This window comes from Anguilla anguilla, chromosome 9 (assembly GCF_013347855.1).
Source record: "Anguilla anguilla isolate fAngAng1 chromosome 9, fAngAng1.pri, whole genome shotgun sequence".
NCBI classification, from domain to species: domain Eukaryota; kingdom Metazoa; phylum Chordata; class Actinopteri; order Anguilliformes; family Anguillidae; genus Anguilla; species Anguilla anguilla.
Genome location: NC_049209.1, coordinates 35,242,335 through 35,261,355, shown reverse-complemented (window position 1 = coordinate 35,261,355; position 19,021 = coordinate 35,242,335). Strand labels below are relative to the sequence as shown.

The window sequence follows — 19,021 nt, the reverse complement described above, 5'->3', positions numbered from 1 at the left end:
TAATTGAAATCTAAAAGCCTAAAATCAAATAATGACTTCCAAATCCTAAACACACACGGACATAGCAGGAATTTGGGAATATTCATCTGTGGATATATGCATGAGAGAATGGATAGCAACTTCCACCCACAAGTGGGTATTTATCCAGAGAATCAATGGGCTTGAGTGGCTCATTCTTCTAAATACCATGGGTAAAAATAATAAGTACATATTAAAATGCAAATGTAAATCTTTTAAAATAGTTAAGTAAAAATGCTTGCTGTTTTTGTGTGTAAAACTGCCAAGAAATACTGTTCCTGCCAGGGATCGACGTAGTGCATAGTTTGGTCCAGTAGATGGCAGCACTGGTCTGAAAAAAAACACGTCTTATTTAAGCCATCACTACTGTATATTTATTTGTCTTACATTGCATGACATACATTTAGCAGACGCAAAAACTCTTTACATAGCATTTACACTGCATCTATTTACACAGCTGGATGTATAGCTACTGAAGCAATGCGTGGAATGAGCTGAATAAACCCCTCCGAGCCGCGTGATCATAATGCCGTTCGCGGTATATGTACGCACTTCCGAAGCGGCCTATGGCACTTGGCCTTCAGCCCTCAGCTGCATTAGCGGTCCCGGTGTACGTACCGTGCGCGTCCAGAGAATACATTACCGCTTTACATTACAATCACTTGGCAATCACGTTGCGCTCTTATCCAGGGTAACGAACAGCTACGGAGAACATCAACCGCTACTCTTGCGAATACAAAGCAGTATGGCAACTTTATCATATGGTTTATTCCTTACATAAACCTACATTCCTCATACCACTTGTATGTCAGCTACTTCACCTGATGTTCCCCCTATTATAAATTCTATTCTATTCTATTCTATTCTATTCTATTCTATTCTATTCTATTCTATTCTATTCTACTCTATTCTATTCTATTCTATTCTATTCTATTCTATTCTATTCTATTCTATTACACAAGCCTTTGTACTGTAGCAATTTATTTCCACTCAAGTACTGAGCATAGAATTTGGGTTGCATTATGTTGCCTTATAATGAACTTAATGGCAAAATTGATTAAACAATCTCTTTTAAACAGGACATTATTGGGTTCAACCAACCGAAGGGAAGAACGATAAAATAATTGACAAAAAAGCCCAAGTAGAGGTCCACAAATGCTTTTGACTGGGGCTGTTCAGGTAAACAGAAGACAGGAGGGAAAACCATTCTGCCAAGTTCATTTCTCTCTGATAGGGTCAAAAGCCTATGAAGTTAATGAACACAGAGGCACTGAACAATTACCATAAACTCACACATTTTAAGAATTTGCAGCTTCTCTCTCTCCCCTCCTCTCTCTATATCACACACACACACACACACACAGACCTCAGCTTAACAAGGCAGTTTCCTATCAGCCTAGGAGGACCAGATATAAGCCATGCACTTGAGCATTGGCGAGATGCTTTGAAGTGAATCATATTTTCTTCTTATTTAAGAAATCAAAATGATAGCATTTTGGCTATTTGCAGTAAAATAAAGCTATATTAATAGCCGTGGGGAAAATGGTAATTGGGCAATGCCAGAAGGCTGCTTTTGCAGTAACCTGTTGTTAGGGAGAGAGGGAGAGTCTGAAATATAATCATTCATTATTAGTTCAAGAAAACCCCAGAATGCACTGGGGCCTCTTGATTTCTTTTCACCATGGTAACTTCAGTCACTGGATTCTTCTAAGCTTAACAGGGGATTGTGTGCAGCAGCTAGAATCCAACAATTGCTCCAAAACTGACATTCCGACCCTCGGAAAATGGTAAATGGACTGCATTTATATAGCGCTTTTATCCAAAGCGCTTTACAATTGATGCCTCTCATTCGCCAGAGCAGTTAGGGGTTAGGGGTCTTGCTCAAGGACACTTCGACACGCCCAGGGCAGGGTTTGAACCGGCAACCCTCCGACTGCCAGACAATCGGTCTTACCTCCTGAGCTATGTCGCCCCGGAAACCATGTCGGACTTTAATTAGGTGGCTTCAAGAACACAGCTGGCTATACTCTGGTGGGGAAGAAGGAAAAAACCACAAAAGGTGTCACAGTCTTTGTCGTGTAAAGTCCAGCTGTGTGAGGAATTTAAACTTTGCTAGCTTCTCATTGCTCTGACAATACCTTTTTCCAGGATTGACCAGCGAACATCACTTGAGCTATTTGGTCTCCCTTTGACTACTGGGTAGTGTAGTTTTTCCTTCAAGCCAATCCACCAGTGCGTCTGAACTTCTGCTGGTAAGATCAACTGACCAAAGACAACCGAACAAAGTAAAGCTAACTTAAGTATGATGCTCTCTTGTGGAGACAAAGCACACACTGCAAAAACCAAAAAGTAAGTTAAGCTTAACAAGCATTTTAGTCTTAGATTTAGATCTTATTTATATTACTTTTTTGTAAAAAACAAAACAAAAACAACAACAACAAAAAAAACTCTTTATACTGTATTTCAATGATTTGAAACAGTTTTACCCATTTCAAGATGGGGTAAGACAATTTCACTTGTCTAGCAAACTTGTCAAACATTGAACCTGTGACCTGTAGGTTACAAGACCAGCTTGTTACCCATTACATTACGCTACCACACACACTCTCTCTCTCTCTCTCTCACACACACACACACACACACACACACACACACACACACACACACACACACACACACACACACACACACACACACACACACACACAAATGTCAGACAGCTGTGCTTCTGGTTTCCATTGACCAGAAGACAGGAGACTGAAGAGGATGTGGGAGGTACATGGTGGCTCAATGCTATATCAAACAAAATGGGCCAGAGAGGACCAAGTGACCAACTGAGACCAGTGAGTCATTGCAGGTTATGGCCTGTTCTGAAATTTAATTTAAAAAATGTAATTTGTTTGTATGAATGAACCATCTGTATATCTATTCATGTGCAGGGTGGTTCTTTGGTATCTAAACTGCGGTGACCTCATCCTGTATATCACTTTTTTTTACAATACAAATACAGTAATTCTGAGCTGCTTGGGAATGGAAAGGATTTTTCTCCATTATGTGGGAGGAACATCTGCAAATGTGCTTGCACTTTGGCTACTACCTCCCTGCCCTTTCCTGGGAGTGGAGACAGGTGTTGTGGATTGGGGTATGCTAATTTTAGCCAGTTAAGGGATTGTCCCCATCCTTCTCTCTCTCTCTCTTTCTTTCTCTCTCACCTTCCATATTCTGCTTTTCTGTCCAGAACTACATTTTGTTATTCTTACTGAATATTCCTACTACGAATAAAAGCATTTTAAATATATTAATGCTTTAAAACCACATGTTTTGCTTGTTTTTTAAGACGATTTATTGACCGCGGAACAAAACCATATTATAATATTCAAGAATTGGAAATGCATCTTCCCCGGATTTTTCGATGTTTATCATGCATTACTACAGATCGCCACAAGATGGTGGTAAAACATGGTTTCCTCGGATGCCTCAAATGGGTGCCAAGCAAAAGATTTTATGGTCATGAGCAGAATATACAGTCATCAATGAAACCATTGAAGCTGTTGTACTGAGAGTAACAGAGGCAATCAGTACATTTCTCCTTAAAGTCTGATCGCGTAAGAGAAATTGGCAATTGAATAAAATCAGGTGAATTGCAACTTTATGTTAACATGATTTAGGCCACAGATTCCTCTCTTGGCAGAGAATCACTAAACGCACAGTGGGGTGTAATGAGTGTATTTTTTTCTCTTTTTTCTTATAGTCTTGGACGAAGATACAAGAAGCAAGACCTGAATTTTTAGCGGAGGATTCTTTCCATTTGAGCTCCAGTTTCAGGGGAGAACGGCCCAGTGGTACAGAGCCAAACACACTGAAGGGCTTCACCAGCTGAGGGTGTCTCAGGGGATGGCACTGATTAAATTAGCGCAGCGTCCTCAGTGTGTGTGAGCGTGTGCGTGCGTGTGTGTGTGTGTGCGTGTGTGAGTGCGTGTGTGCACGGGTGTGTGTGTGTGTGTCCCTCTTTTTCTCTCCTGTTTGAAGTGCCCAGTCATTCGCGGTCATTCCTGCAACCTCTGTCTTCGATTTGAGAGAGCGAGGACGAGCATCCACTTTCCTCTGACGTGCATGATATCTGCTGCTACGTCTTATCACAACACAGTTCGCTAGCTGGGCTAATGCAGACAAGAGTCGCAGGAAGACACTTCATGGCACGGCCTAACTGGCGGATCTGACCATCGGGAGTCGCTAGTGCGCGATGAGACGCCAGCATCCCAGCCAAGCATGACACACGCCCAGCGCTGTGGGATGGTAGGGCCCAGCGTGCACGACCCTCCAGGACTGCTGGCCGCAGTCAGCGCTGCCACATCCATGCACCAGAACAGTGCCTTAACAGGATACGGGTGTATATTTTTCTAAAGACGAGTTCCTTCTGAGGAATTTTAAACAGTTCCGATTTATCATAACTGACTGTAGAAGAGGACAGCCTCAAACTCTTTTCCATTTGGAGGATTTTTATATATATATATATATATATATATATATATATATATATATATATATATATATATATATATAAATTCTCTTTCAGCCTTCCCACTGCAAGATATTTTTATTCTTGTAAATTTTAGGTTTCTTTGGTCCATGGGATAATTTCCTGCAAGTAACCCAGCTAATGATATTTTCAATTATGCTTCTACTTTCCAGAAAAATATATTTTCAATATGAGATATTGCTTCAGTGGGAATTACTCGTTAAAGGTTAAGATTATTTAAATGGGAAATTTTCATTTACAGTTATAAAATTATAACCTAGCCCTCTATGGTGTTTGGGCTGTCACTGTTCCTCAGTCTCATTAGAATTGTAAAGATCAGGTAGTGAAATGCCCTTATCTCTGAAAAACTGCTGCATTAAGCCAATGTTGTATAACCTCTTCACAGAAGAAAGTAGAAAATATTTAATCCCTCAAATATTTCACGCGACGTTCCCCGCTGTGGCAGACAAGCCCACAATGAAGTCCAGATGCCCGAATGGCAGCGCGTGATTTCCGGGCGCTTTTTATTAGCGCGCGCGGCCTTTTGATATGCACACTCCGCTCCGACGCTGTAAGTGCACGCAACAAACAGTTTCAGTTTGGATCGCTGCCCGTTAAAATTGTGTTTTCGTAAATTTTAATGCATAACCAGGGTTTGGATTTTTTAAAAATCCATAAATACAATGTTCTAGGTCCATTCATGCGTTGTTCCTCTGCGTTCCTTCCAACCTTCCACTGGTAAGGTTCAGTCTCTACACCACTCTAGATGAGCAGTGCCTTTTGTGAGAAAACAAACTAAATCACTATGCTTAGACTGTCACCATCTGACAGATCGGAATTGAATTAGTTTCAAAATATGATGCTTTTTTTCAACCAGTACATCAACAGGAAATAAAACACCTGGAACCGGTCTTTTCAAAACAGAAAAAAACGATCTTTTGGGAACAGTTGACCGCATTTGCATTCCGCATTCGATTTTCTTTCAGTTCTGTGTCTCTCTCGTGCGACTGGTGTTTTCTGTGGTGATGTACAGGTCAAACTCATTTGCATGTCAGTGCTTTATTTCTGCACTGTATGTACAGTCTCTCTGCTTATGCTCTTTACTTTGTGTAATGGGTCTGAATCCACAGGGCCTCATGCAAATCACTGAGCGTAGACGGTTGAAAAAAAAAAAACCAGATTAGATTTGGGGGAGAAAAGATAAGAATTAGCCCAGATATGTGACAGCATAAAAGCAGTGTAGGTTTGTATGTCTACATGATGGGCAGGGCCACTGTGACTCGTGAACTATGCGTTCACAAATTGTGGACTGATGATTTTTTGAATTATGTATTCACAAGTCATCGACTGTTGATTTGTGAACGACCTACTCACAAATTGTGGACGGCTGAGTTGCGAGGAATGCATTCACAAATTACGGACTGTTGATTTGTGAATTGCTAACCCACTCGTTTTGACACGGTCAGACCGCAAACGTGCTAAATTAAAAACGGAGGTGAGCTGTCCCTCGGCGCTAGCTCCTATCGGAGATAGCCCTCGCGCAGGAACTGTCTGGCACAGAAAATGACATTGCACAGTGGGCCTCCTTTCAGCTACGGGAACAGGAAGGACTGTCTGCCAGACAGCCTGGCATCGTCCAGTCAGATAAAAAGAAAAGCAAAAAATAAAGAAATTGGAGCACCTCTGACATGTTTGCAGCAAAGTGAACAGAGTTTAGAAAAGACTTTGTGAGTGCCTCATTCTTTAAAAAAGCGAATGTCACCAAGTTTTTATGTGAATGGACAAAGACATACAATAGGTTAAGTTTCACACAGTTCACACAGTAAAAAGATTAGTACAAGAGCTGCAGTAGCACACAGCTTCACAGTGCAGCGTGGTGACTATTCAGTGCATTTTTGTAACATTTCTGGAGACAGAAGTAAAGATGTACTTGACGAGAACAGTAAGCAAGTAACTTTAAAGGTTTGCACTGGGAAAAAGACAAAGGCCATGTCTGTTAGGAGTCCTTGTGACTCATGCTAACACTGTGAGTTTTATTTTTAACTCTCTGAACTGGAGATTTAAGAGGTGTTAATTTGAATTGTGCCCTAAAGGTTATCTACCCACACAACTCTGTTTTTGTTGAAATTTGAAAAGAACTACATATTGCGACATCTCTCCAGGATGAAATAAAATAAAATGACATAAAATGATCATCACAAGGCTGAATTTACGCTCCATAGTCAGTATACTGTATCAGTTCTGCCTGCAGTCCTTTCTTTCTCTTTGCCTTTGAGGTGCTGCTGAATTTTTGTATTTCTGAGAGCAACACTGGTGTTCTGCACTGCTGTGTGCCACTCTGTATCAGAGCATTTTCCAAGTAACTGCAGTGTGCTGTAATGTAAGGTAGAGAGGGAGGGTTTCTGTCAGTGGGATTGTCCCTGTCTCACCATTCAGGCATGTGTCCTCTGGAGTGACAGCTGAGGAAGCGTGTCAAAGCCCTTCTCTGTGCTTTCCCAAATGCGCAGAGTCCAATGCAGAGAGAGTGCAGGCCTGCAATGTGTGACTGCGCATACCAAGATGGGAGAAAAAACAATCTGGGTTAAAAAAAAAAACTGTTTTGGAAAAAGCATCGTCGGCAAAAACACCATTCAGCCAAAATCAACCGATGAAGATGTTCCCAGATTAGTCCAGTGGCGGATTCAAATAGCTCATCTTACAGTGGCCTCCGCTATTTATTGAATTTTGGGGTCATTTTATTGCAATGTGGTCCTAAAAGGAATCAGCTGGAAGTCCGTGATCCAGTGCATCAGAATGTAATTGGAACCTGTACTGCTGCCCCAATTCCCAAAATGTACTATATTAAAAAAACAAGGTCTTCTAATGTGGGTGTGTGAAACTCATTCAGACCCAGTGAACTGGTTACAGTAATGGTGTCTCCATTTGCACCTGGGAGCTGCTGTGTGAGTGCATTGTCCCGCCGAAAACAAACAGTGTACTGCGCTTGAGAAACTTCACACTGCAGAACGAGCAGAGCCGGAACAGAGCGGCCATTTTGTTTTCCGGCGAATGTCCTGCTCTTTTTGTCGCTTGGACATGGAGTGAGGAACAGTATGTCCCCTCGCAGGAGTGTCTGTAAATAGTTATTATCTGACTTATCGCTGTATGTCTTGTCTGGCAACCACTTTTCAGCATCAGTTTAGCCAGGAATGCCCCACTGAGGTCGAAATCTCTTTTACTACAAGGACCTGACTTAAAGAAACAAAGTATAATGGAATGAAAGAGCAGAGCAGAGGTTAAAAGCAGGAGCATACTTCAGTCACCAAGTCACAAATTACATATTTAAAATCAGCAGTTGAAATTAATTTGTCTAGTTTAGGATTTTTTTTGCAGATTGTTCCAACTATAAGGAGCAGAGTTACTGAATAATTCACTTCCTGCAAATGGCTCTGCAGTAGAATGGCCTAGGATGTTTGTGTGTACAGTATGTCACCTGTGTCTCGGATGCATGGATTATTGCGTCTGTCAGAGGAGTCATATTTCTGCATATTTTCCAGCCCCTTACAAACTATGACAAACCTTCCCTGAACTCTGAGCAGTGACGTGTACTTTGGACAGAAGAAGAGTACAACCTGTGTGAGTTCCCAGAACAAAACAGTTCACCGCAAACACATCCTTTATTTTACAAACAGTGCAAACACATTCTTTATTTTACAAACAGTGCAAACACATCCTTTATTTTACAAACCACACAAATACATCCTTTTTTTTAACAAGGGCACAAACAAATCCTTTTTTTTTTACAAACACCGTGAACACATCCTTCATTTTACAAACCACTCAAAACATCCTTCATTTTACAAACACCACAAACACATCCTTTACTTTGCAAACACCACAAACACATACTTTATTTTACAAACACCACAAACACATCCTTTATTTTACAAACACCACAAACACATCCTTTATTTTACAAATGGTGCAAACACATCTTTTATTTTAAAACACCACAAACACATCCTTTATTTTACAAATGGTACAAACACATCTTTTATTTTATTAATCCCGCAAGCACACCCTTTATTTAACATCACAGTGCATTTCAGGTGGAAACAGGTGCTGGGGACTTAGAATGAGCAAAGATTTTACCCATTCTAGGTCCCCAACACCTGTTGCTAATGCTTTTGAACTACACAGCAGTTGCAACATAGCTTATAATGATGCCAAAAAAGACCTATACTAATGTATATATTCAGCCGCACATTGCAAAAATAAAAAACAAGTCAAATTCAACAAGTATTTGCATCTTTCATATTTCATTTTAATTACATATTTAAAATTTTAATCTTATATCTATAGCTTTTTTGCTAAATAAGACAAAGCTACGTATTGCCAATGAGGTGAGACAGTTTGACTCACTTTAAGATTTGCCTACAGGGTAAGAAAAAGTCACTTGTCAAGCAAGCAGTGAAGTAATACGGGCTAATATTGTCTACTTGAGAGAGAAAAATAAGATTTTAAGACTCATTACGAGCCTAAAACTATAGTTAAGATTATTTCTTGCAGTGTAGAGACGGCTGGCGGGGACTCTTGGCGGTTTTCCGGGCGGTTGATATCGCTATTTTCAGCAGCTCCTGTGTGTGGGCCAATAGCCGGGTCTGCCTTTGTTTGTGCGGTGTGTGTGGGCTGTGATCTGTCTGCATGCGCTGAACAAATACAGACCTGCCAACTTGCACGCACTTTGTGTACCAGCCACGCAATTCTTGGTCAAAATAATAAAAAATATTGGAATTTAATTACGGAAAACAATCAATACAAAGCAATACCGTACATTTATTCGGCATTTAAACTGCATCCCTCGGATTGAACCAGATGCTATGACCTTGTGCTTGTTGTTCTGTAACCCCTCCCCGACCCACTCAACATCCACTGATACGCAGCGGTACTTTATTATCCACCGAGACGTAACGCTGCATTGCTGAGGTAAAATGGGAAGTGGGGAGTAATAATCAAGCACAAAAATGCGACCTTAATGTTAACATATAAAACGTTAAAACATGTTCGGTAACTTAATGAGATGATGCATTTCAAGGGGTATATCCTAATGAGATAAATGTGTGTATACAGTTAGCCGTAGTAGTAGCTCGCATACGATTTATCCTCGTTAGGAGGCGTGCGAATAACTGATGAAGTAATTTAGCTGCAGTAACTCAAACGCCACGGAGACTCCCTGTTCAAACTTTGAATCGCGCACGCTCTGTTGGAGCAAAGTGACCATTGCAAAGGTGTTTGACTATAGACTGCTAACGTAGCAAATAATTCCTATTATTGCAGCCAGTCACCCAGCCTTGCAGTTAGAAAATAATCATGACGTCAGATGACGAGGATACTAACAAGGAGAGAGAGAGCAGCAGACCAGACCTACTAAAAAGAAGCGAGTCCATGCCCCCCAGAAGTTCCTCGCAAAATATCATGAGCAATGGCCGTGCCTCCGCCCCTCAAAACGTCCGCACCATGCATTTTGCACATTGTGCAATTATGATTTTGACATTAGCCACCAAGGAGCTTCAGGTAATAATTTAGCTAAACCTAATTACGAAGGCCTACATTCCTAGATAATTTTTCAATTGAATACTTTTTTTTCATTAGGCCTATATGATGTGTGCCTATATAAGCTGATTCAGTTATTTAATTATTAAATAAAAATGGAAATCATGAACAGAAACCTGGTTTTATTCATAATTGACAGTGCAACATACGTTTTTTTTTTACATTACAACATAAGTTTCTGTAAATACTTGAAAATGAAAACATATGTTACAATATACAAAATAAATAATTTACATTTTTATTAAATAATTGAATGCATTTCACTTATCTGATGGTTATCAGTTTGTATAAGCACACATATCATATAATGAAATATGAATCATGAAAAAATTGTTTTAAGCAGGCGTACTCAAACTTTTGACTTGCAAGTGTATCATAATATAGCCCAGTGCAGTGCAAGTGATATTTTAGAATCAGGTCAAATTATACAATTTTTCCTGATCACTTCAACAGTCAAAACTAGAATTATGAAGAAAGGCTTGTGTGTGCGTGCGTGCAAAGCGTGTGAACTAAGCGTTACACTGACTATTGAGGTACTCAAAATATGTTCCTAAGGTTGGCAGGTCTGCAAATACCTCACGCACTGTACAGTCCTTTACACAGGAGCTGGGATCTCTCTCCATGTGTGTGATTGCACAGGGCAACGATGACAGCAAGAGCAAAGAACAGTCAGGCTGTTAATTCAGTTTGGCCCTTGAGCACATCCGTGTGTACATAAGGTGTGTTAGGTGGTGTGTGTGTGCATGCACATGTGTGCACGGCTGCATGTATGGCGTGTGTGTGCGTGTGTGTGTGTGTGTGTGTGTGTGCGTGTATGTGTGTACATGTGTGTGTGCATGTGTGCAAGCATTTGTGTTTGTATACATGTTTAAATACATATGAGGCAAGTGTGCACATATACGGCGTGTTTGAATGTGTGTGTGTGTGTGTGTGTGTATTCACATGCACTCGTCTATGTTTAGTGCATGTACGTTCAACATGTCTGTTGTGTCTTTGCTTGAACATGGGTACATGTGAACGTGTACTGTACATGTATGAATAGAATGTGTGTGTTTATGTGAGTGTGTGTGTGTGTGTGTCGGCTGAACATCACAGTGGTTAGCTTATATAACGGACAAGATGACAAATAGGGCTAATCTGGAAGAGCTGGAGAATGCGTTTCAGGCAGCTGGATGCTGTCCTTTTCGGAATGCCTGTTGGCTGTTGTCATAACTGCTGTGCACTCACTGTACATCACTCGTGAAATATGTGTCCAAACAATAAACGTTTGGACACAGAGAATTCTGCTCCTGTTGGATACTTTGAAGAATAATTTTTTCACATCTTTAGGAACGCTCCTGTTTTTCTTCAATGTTCACGCAGAAGTTAAAGCTCAACTACCAACAAATTGACATTTTCTGCCAAAACTCCAGTTACATTTTGATATAATTGACTCAGACTGCAATTTCCAGTTCACACTATTGGAAAAGGCTTCACACAAAAACCACTGAAGTCATTAGCGCTTAACCTGTTCAAACCTAAACTGCTTCACGTTTCAATTATTAACTTCTGCACAAATTTAGTCATTGATGACCTATGCAGTACAACATTTGAATAGTGTGTTACGGGAAAGAGCTGAGTAGAGGAGGAAAAAAATAAAATAATTTTGTGCAATTAATTCATAGTTCTGCTGTGATCACTGATGCAAAAAGGCCTACTTTATGCATAAACAAACACCTCAACGCTTAGAACACATGATATACGCTGTCAGAATTATTATTAGTTGAGTGCTTTGATGAGGGTGAGCAACAGCCTCCTGCATTCATTTTTGTCAGTAATATATTCTTTATAGTTCTTAACAAAATTTAATCTTTCTTTGATATTCCATACTTCTCATTAAGCAAAATCTGCATAAATAAGTGCAGATGCAAACATAATTTAAGGAAACGTGCATAAGCAGTAGTGAGAACCAGTAATTCATATTAGCTATAATTCTGCTTAATTCCTTAGTTCTTTTGCATTTCTTTCTTTGTTTCTAAGGCGTTTAGCTGGTCAGAAGATAAACGAGATGATGGAGAATCCTGAGTGTTCGCCTGGCACAGAAAAGCACCACAGAGTAAGAACGAGGTCCTCCTGCTACAGGGTACACTGGAAAAGTACATATTTCTTATGGAAAGTAAGCATGTAAAGTAAATTCTGGAGGTCAGGGGGGTTGGGTTTTTGAGGGACTGCATAGTGTGGGAAGGGCAGGGGAGGGGGGGTAATATGGATAATATTTTAGTGTGACTTACGGTTTAAGTTTAACAAAAGGTTTAAGCACTTTTCATTCACAGAGTCAAAGCGGGAGAATGGCAATGTATGCAAACAAAATGTGCACACATTAAAGTTTGTTTATGTGCATTCAGTTCAGGACAACCAGGGTGGAAACTCATAATAACTACGGACAGAAAGACAAATAGTTATACACCCTGGGAGGGGTGGGGGGGGGGTGATGGGGGACTGGTTGGGGGGTGTTATAGAATCTCTGGGTCCCTCAGCACCTGCCCCTTTTGCCCCAAGGGTCTGATGTGGCCCTTTGATTCGATTTTTTTTAAAAGCAGTTTTTCTAAGTTGGTGTGCCCTTTCCTCACTTTGAACATGTGCCCCGTAAAAGGTACTGGCATGGCCCTGACAAGCAAAGCATGCGACCAACGCATTTTGGCAATTGCAGTGGAAAGCTGCAGTGATTTGTATATGCGGATGTGTAGCCAAAGCTATTTGCCGTTCATTCTTCCAGTACAAGGAATATATTTTAAACACAGTGAGTACAGGCAGGCTCACTCTATGGCCGTGCCTGATTTTTTTTTTTTACCCCATTTCCAAATCTTGAAATGAGTCACACTGCCTCACCTCATTGGCAATATTTTAGCCTTATTTTGGCGGAAAGGCGATAGAGTTAAGATTTTTACTTGATATGCAAGACTGAAATACTTGAGTTGAGATTGACTTATTTTTTGTTTTTGCAGTATTGTGCATAAAGAGCTGAGCTTACCTAGAAGGGTGTTTGTTCAACATAGAGCGCAGCTCATTACCCTGAATCGCTCTGTAATGAATAGTACTGCATGTGAGCTACAGTGTGTTACTCTCCTTGGAAATGAGGCGTATGGCAAGCAATTAAATTGGAATGATCGCTTTTCGGATATTACTAAAAAGGGAAGTGGGGAGGGTGTGGGGGGAATGGGGGGGGGGGGGGGTTGGGAGGTACAAAGTAAATTGAAATTGCCTCTCTTTTTGTACTTGTGTTTTCGGGGTTGGGAACACAATTCCTCTCACCTGCCTGTGGCATGCTGATGTTCTACCCTCCCTTCCCTTCGTTCAGCCGAAAATTAATATCCTAATCTCATCAGCTGCAGGTTGCGATTCACGCTGGCCCTTGCAGCAAAAAACGCAGGGGAACAAAATGATCCCTTTCTTCGGTCACTGTGTCTTCCTTCCTCCATCCACCCACCCTTTTCCTGCCCCCTTCGCCCTCACCACACCCCCCTGCCACCAACCCCCCACACCCCCCCCCCCCCCCCGCCGAATATTGTTTCGTTTTTTTTTTCAGCCCACAGTCTTCTGATTGGTGATAAAGTGGACTCTCATCGCTGCAAGGCGTCTTCAGCGAATGATGATTCATCCGGATTTTCGTCTCCCTGCGTGAGAGGTCCTTCTTCTGTCGTGTCCTACGTCAGACTGTGCTTGCCCACTGCTTTACACAAAGCTGGGCCGGTAGAGTGTACATGGCCAAGTCTTCTCTATCTACATAATCGCCTTTGACAGGTTGTGTCGAACCCAAGCCTGTGCCATGCCAGGAATGAATCAGCATCTCCGCTGGAGGGCTCTGCATAAGTGTATCTCTTTCATCCTGACAAGATAAAAGAATGAAAAGAGAAGCAAACCTGTGAAATGTTCCTTCTTTTGTCTGGGCTTTATATGTTTCGCAGTTGGTTTAAATGGTAGTTTTATGTTCTTGGCAGGCCTCTAAAAATTGGCCCATTTTCAGTCATGTAATCTACAATGTAATACACACATCAAATAAAATCAACAGACTGAAAAAATATTGCCTCATTCATACTATGTCTGACAAAATAAATTCACCGGTGGTATATCAATGTGACTAACAATTCCTGTGATCGAAACCAGATGACTTTGCTGCTGTTTGGAATTGAAAAATTACACATACTCACAATCTCAGTGTCTGTACTTGGCGTACATTCAGATAATTTCAATGTAGACAAGTAAAATTTAGTTATTAAAAATACCAGCAAGACAAATGGCGGCATGTACATGTCTGCAAAAAGACTTACCTCATCTTTAATCTAACATTTCTCGCTGATTCTTTTTTTTTATTTGCAAGACTGATTACAGATTATGTGCGTAGGACACCCTGACATAACCAGGGGTGCTTCCTGGAATCTGTGAAGCACTGTTTGCTCTGAGTTTGCACTGGTTTAACCTGCTACTGACACATCAACAGAATGTGCTGCAGTCTCAAACTGCCTGACTCCAGATTGTAAAAGATTTTTGAAATGTTCAGTCTGTTTGCATCAAATTGCTGAGTTTCTGTCAGTCAGCATAAATCTATAAAAAGAATGAGGAATTAAAGGCTTGTTTCGCTGAAGTTCTCCGAACAAGTTGTACCTATCCACAACGGAAGTTCACTTTATCAAGTGACCTTTCAGCTTAATCTCACAGTATCTGCCCACTTACTAGAAAAGACCCACACTTCAGAGAGGTTTGAGATAAACGGTAAATTACTCAGCGAAAAAGGCTTTGACCCTATGGCACCATGTAGGGAGGCACAGAGGGAGGCTCTGGTCTCAAAGCCTGTGTTAGCAGCCTTGGATGTGCTTATACAAGACCTGTAACCGGAGCAGACCTGAATGCATTGTAGGAAGAAAGTTTATTCTGACCATTTAAAGTAAATTAGACACATTATCGGACATTTTATAGCACTGGCACTAAGGATGGTATTGTGACGTTGTGTTTCTGGATTTGTTCCAACGTCATACACTCTCAGAAACAAGACCAGGTTAAATCCTAGCATATAGCTGGACCTAACACACGTGATCTGACCGACCAATGGTGTAACTTAATAATTCGGCCGACCAATGATATAACTTCATTACTCAGTCAGTCAGTCAGTCACTCACAGACATTCGCGTTTGTAGGGTTGGCCTCGCTGTTGCGGTCCAGCCATAAAAAGGTTCTTTGGCTTTTTTGTCTCCATAGGGATACCCTTTTTAGTTATTTTATGGAACCCTCTGTGGTAGGTGTTGAGAGTATGAAATCTCCCAAATTTGAACCATTATGCCTAACAAAAACTGGAATTAGACTGGGTTCCTCTATGGAGACACAAAGGAGCCTTTTGGAGCCCTTTCTTCTGGGAAAGCTGGAAGAAAGCAAGCTGATTCAGATTTTTATTTATTTATTTATTTTTTCAATTCATTTCAGTTGGACTGTGACAGAAAGAGACGGTTCATCTGGAGTAAATAAGTTGCACGTTCCATACATTTTATAACACTGGCACTAATGATGGTGCTGTGAGATTGTGTTTCTGCATTTATCCATACATCATTCAGTACATTTCCATGGACAGTTGACTTCTACTTAAACAGGAAAGCCATCATATGGAAGGCTCTATACAATAAGAACATGTTAAAAGGGGTATGCCATAAAAAAAAACTATTGCTATGATGATTTTATGACTACAACTATCATGTGACTATATTTGGAGATAGCCACAACCAGAAAAATGAGTTAATGAACTCATGACCGGCAATTCATTTGCAATTTGCAATGCAACAAGAAGTCATTCCATTTCAATTGGATACTTGTAATGGCAGTCAATATACAAACGGTGTGCTTGGAGCAATATCTCCATGGGGTACAGATCCATAGAAACTATTTAAATTCTTTAACCCCCCCCCCTTCCTTTTGCAGGCTAAGGGGACGGGGGACGGGGGAAGGGGGTGGCATGGATGGAGGATGGGGGTTCATTCCCCATCATCCCTTCCCCTGCACTGAAAAAAACAAAGCATTTTAGTCTTAACTTTATTTCTATTACTTTTTCATAAGACAAAATGATTGCCAATGATGTACAATAATTTGACTCATTTGAAGATTTTTCCAATGGGGTGAGACAATTTCACTTTTCAGGCAAAAAGGAATTTTAACAAAACATGCTAATATTTTGTATTTGAGAGAAAAAGACATGAAAATAAGATGTCGTTACGAGACTAAAACACTTAAGAGAGTCAAATCTTCTGGTTTTTATAATTCCTCTCCCATCCACAGAGATCCTAAACGAGAGCGTTTGCACTGACGCAGTCTCAGCCCACGCGTGTTTCGTCTCTGTTTGAAATTTTTTTTGACCTTCCGTGCCGCCCGAGGCAGGCTACGCTTCGATGGCTCCCGAGCGGCGAGGGGCCGCCGCTAACAATGCGCTAATGATCCCGCCGCTGGCTTTCTCAGGAACTCCGTTTGCGTCAAACAGGCCTGTGGGAGCAGAGTGCCAGGAGTCAATCTGTGATCGCTGCGTACTGCCTGTCGTCATTGACCTTCCCCCACGCGAGCCTCTGGCATTGATACGCTGTTCCTGTGACCAGGATGACGCTAACGGCATGGCAAGAATGACAATGGCCCACCGAAAGGTGGCACGTATTGTAAGGGACATACAAATAAAACTTCCCCGTCTTGGCTTGTAAGATTTACTGCAGCGTTTGCGTCCACATGCTTTGCTTTAATGGGCACTCTTATTTAATGTGGCTTGTTTATAGTTTGCACATCTCAGTGTTGTGTTACTGCTGCATCTTCCACACATATTAGTGTCCATACAATATCTAACCCAATTATTCCTGGTCAAGGTCGTGGGAGTGAGGGTTGGGGGGGAGGGGGGGCGGTGGTGCTGGAGCCTATCCCAGCATGCATTGGGCACCAATCCATTGCAACACGCACACACCATGCATTCACACGCTCATACCTGCAGGAAATTTAGAGTCTCCAGTCTCTGTTGCATGTCTTCGGACTGTGGAAGGAAACAGGACTACCCGGAGGAAATGCACGTGGATACGAGGAGAACAATCAATCTCCACACGGAAAGGCCCAGGCTGGAATTAGACCCAGGACCTTCTTGCTGTGACAGCGCACTCTCACTGCACCACCTTAATGCCTAATCATTTTGTTTTCTACATATAAAAACCCTCAAAGTTCTTGGCTGACATGGATATGTTGTTACAGTGCTGTAGCAAAACAAAAGAAAATTAATATCCACAATATGAGCCAATCATTTAAAAAAAAAATTGCATTTACTGATGCACACAAACATCACAAACACACAGAAAATAGCAGATAAGATATTGTACAATGTAAATGCTTTGCTAGCTGTGTGACCAGTATCTTTTGTGAAGCAACTGTATGCTTTTGATTTGCTCGTCACATATTTTATGACCGTGGTGAAAAATATGAAAAAACTAATAAAAAATAAACCCTTAATAAAATAATAATACATTGTGTTCCAGAGGTAAATGCCATATGCTTTATTGATCACCGACTTGGGGAAAAAAAGCAAATAAAACACAAATAAACATCCTATTTACAATGAAAACAAACCTTGGTGATGCAGTTTGCCTAAGATTCATGAGGTCTGTCATCTTGCGTCTGCTGAAAAGGCCTCCATTTGCACATTTTTAAATCTAACTGTTTTCTTGTCTGGCGGCATGATGGACGTTTGGCATTATAGGTATTACCAGCTCGCTGTAACGGCAGCCGCTTTGCCTGCTGGGAAATGTCATGCCGCTCCGCCCCTCTCTGAGATAGGAAAAATATTCTGGAGTAGCGCAATCTGTTTAAACATCTATTCTATTCACTGTGTGCCCTGCATTCATACACTACTACAGAGAGAGAGAGAGAGAGAGAGAGAGAGAGAGTCAGAGGGGCGAAATACAGAGATAGCGGTAGGAATAACAAGAATCAGAGACTCATAACTAGCGTTTGAAGTGGAAGACAAATTCGACCCTAACAACCCCGGTTTTGTCTGAACAGCAATCTGGGAAAGGTACTGTAGTTTGCAGTTTTATCTAAGCATGAGTTTTAAACTCTCAACCACGTAGGGTTGCCATATTAGGTGTCTTGTAAAACACCTCACAAAATGTCACTTGTAAAGTCCACGCAGACTTCAAAGTGGTTTTCGGTTCAACCTGGATAATATGATAGTATGGTGTACAAACCGTGATGGTTTTACATGATCGTTTGTTTTACTGTTATCAAGTGGCACACAGGGAAAACACATGGCATGTAAGCATAAAGGGGATAAAGTTTATAGATAAAGCACTCCTTCCACGGACATAAACGGGGCTACAAAAGTGTCTGACTCAATAATAATAAAAAATACCAATAACACTACTACTGCTACTACTAATGCTACTGCTACTACTACTAGTAATAATAATTATTATTATTTTCGTTATTTCATTTATAAAGGGAAAATAGGAAAATACTGTCAGTAGATATGAACAAAATAGGACAGAATATGATAGATATGAATAAATAGGAAAAAATAGTCACGGAAAGAAATGCAAATGGAAACATGGCTCAAGTTGTTTACATTTATTAGAATTTTTGTGCACAACACAGAGACTCAAGTGAATCAACTCAGTCTTTTTTTAAATCAATACTTTAAATTCCATTCTCTTGCATTATATGATAAGAGAGAGTGGAGTCCACACACCAGGCAAGATTTTAACACATAAGCCAATAGAAACCTTGCATGCAATTTTGTAAAAATCATTCTCCTAGCACACAGGTTCAGGGTTTCCTTGTCTAACTTACATAAACAGCACATTTTGCTCTTTTGTTTTAACTATTACTGCCAAATATAGAAAAATCAGTCAA

At 40.8% G+C, this 19,021-nt stretch overlaps 1 long non-coding RNA gene across 1 annotated transcript in view; it reads left to right on the top strand.

Moving 5' to 3' along the window:
• Positions 1 to 18,010: 18,010 nt before the first annotated feature.
• LOC118236351 overlaps positions 18,011 to 19,021 on the top strand; it is a 32,023-nt gene continuing 31,012 nt past the window's right edge. The window contains exon 1 of the long non-coding RNA XR_004767017.1: positions 18,011 to 18,185. This is a non-coding gene — a long non-coding RNA (uncharacterized LOC118236351). The remainder of the gene's footprint in view (positions 18,186 to 19,021) is intronic.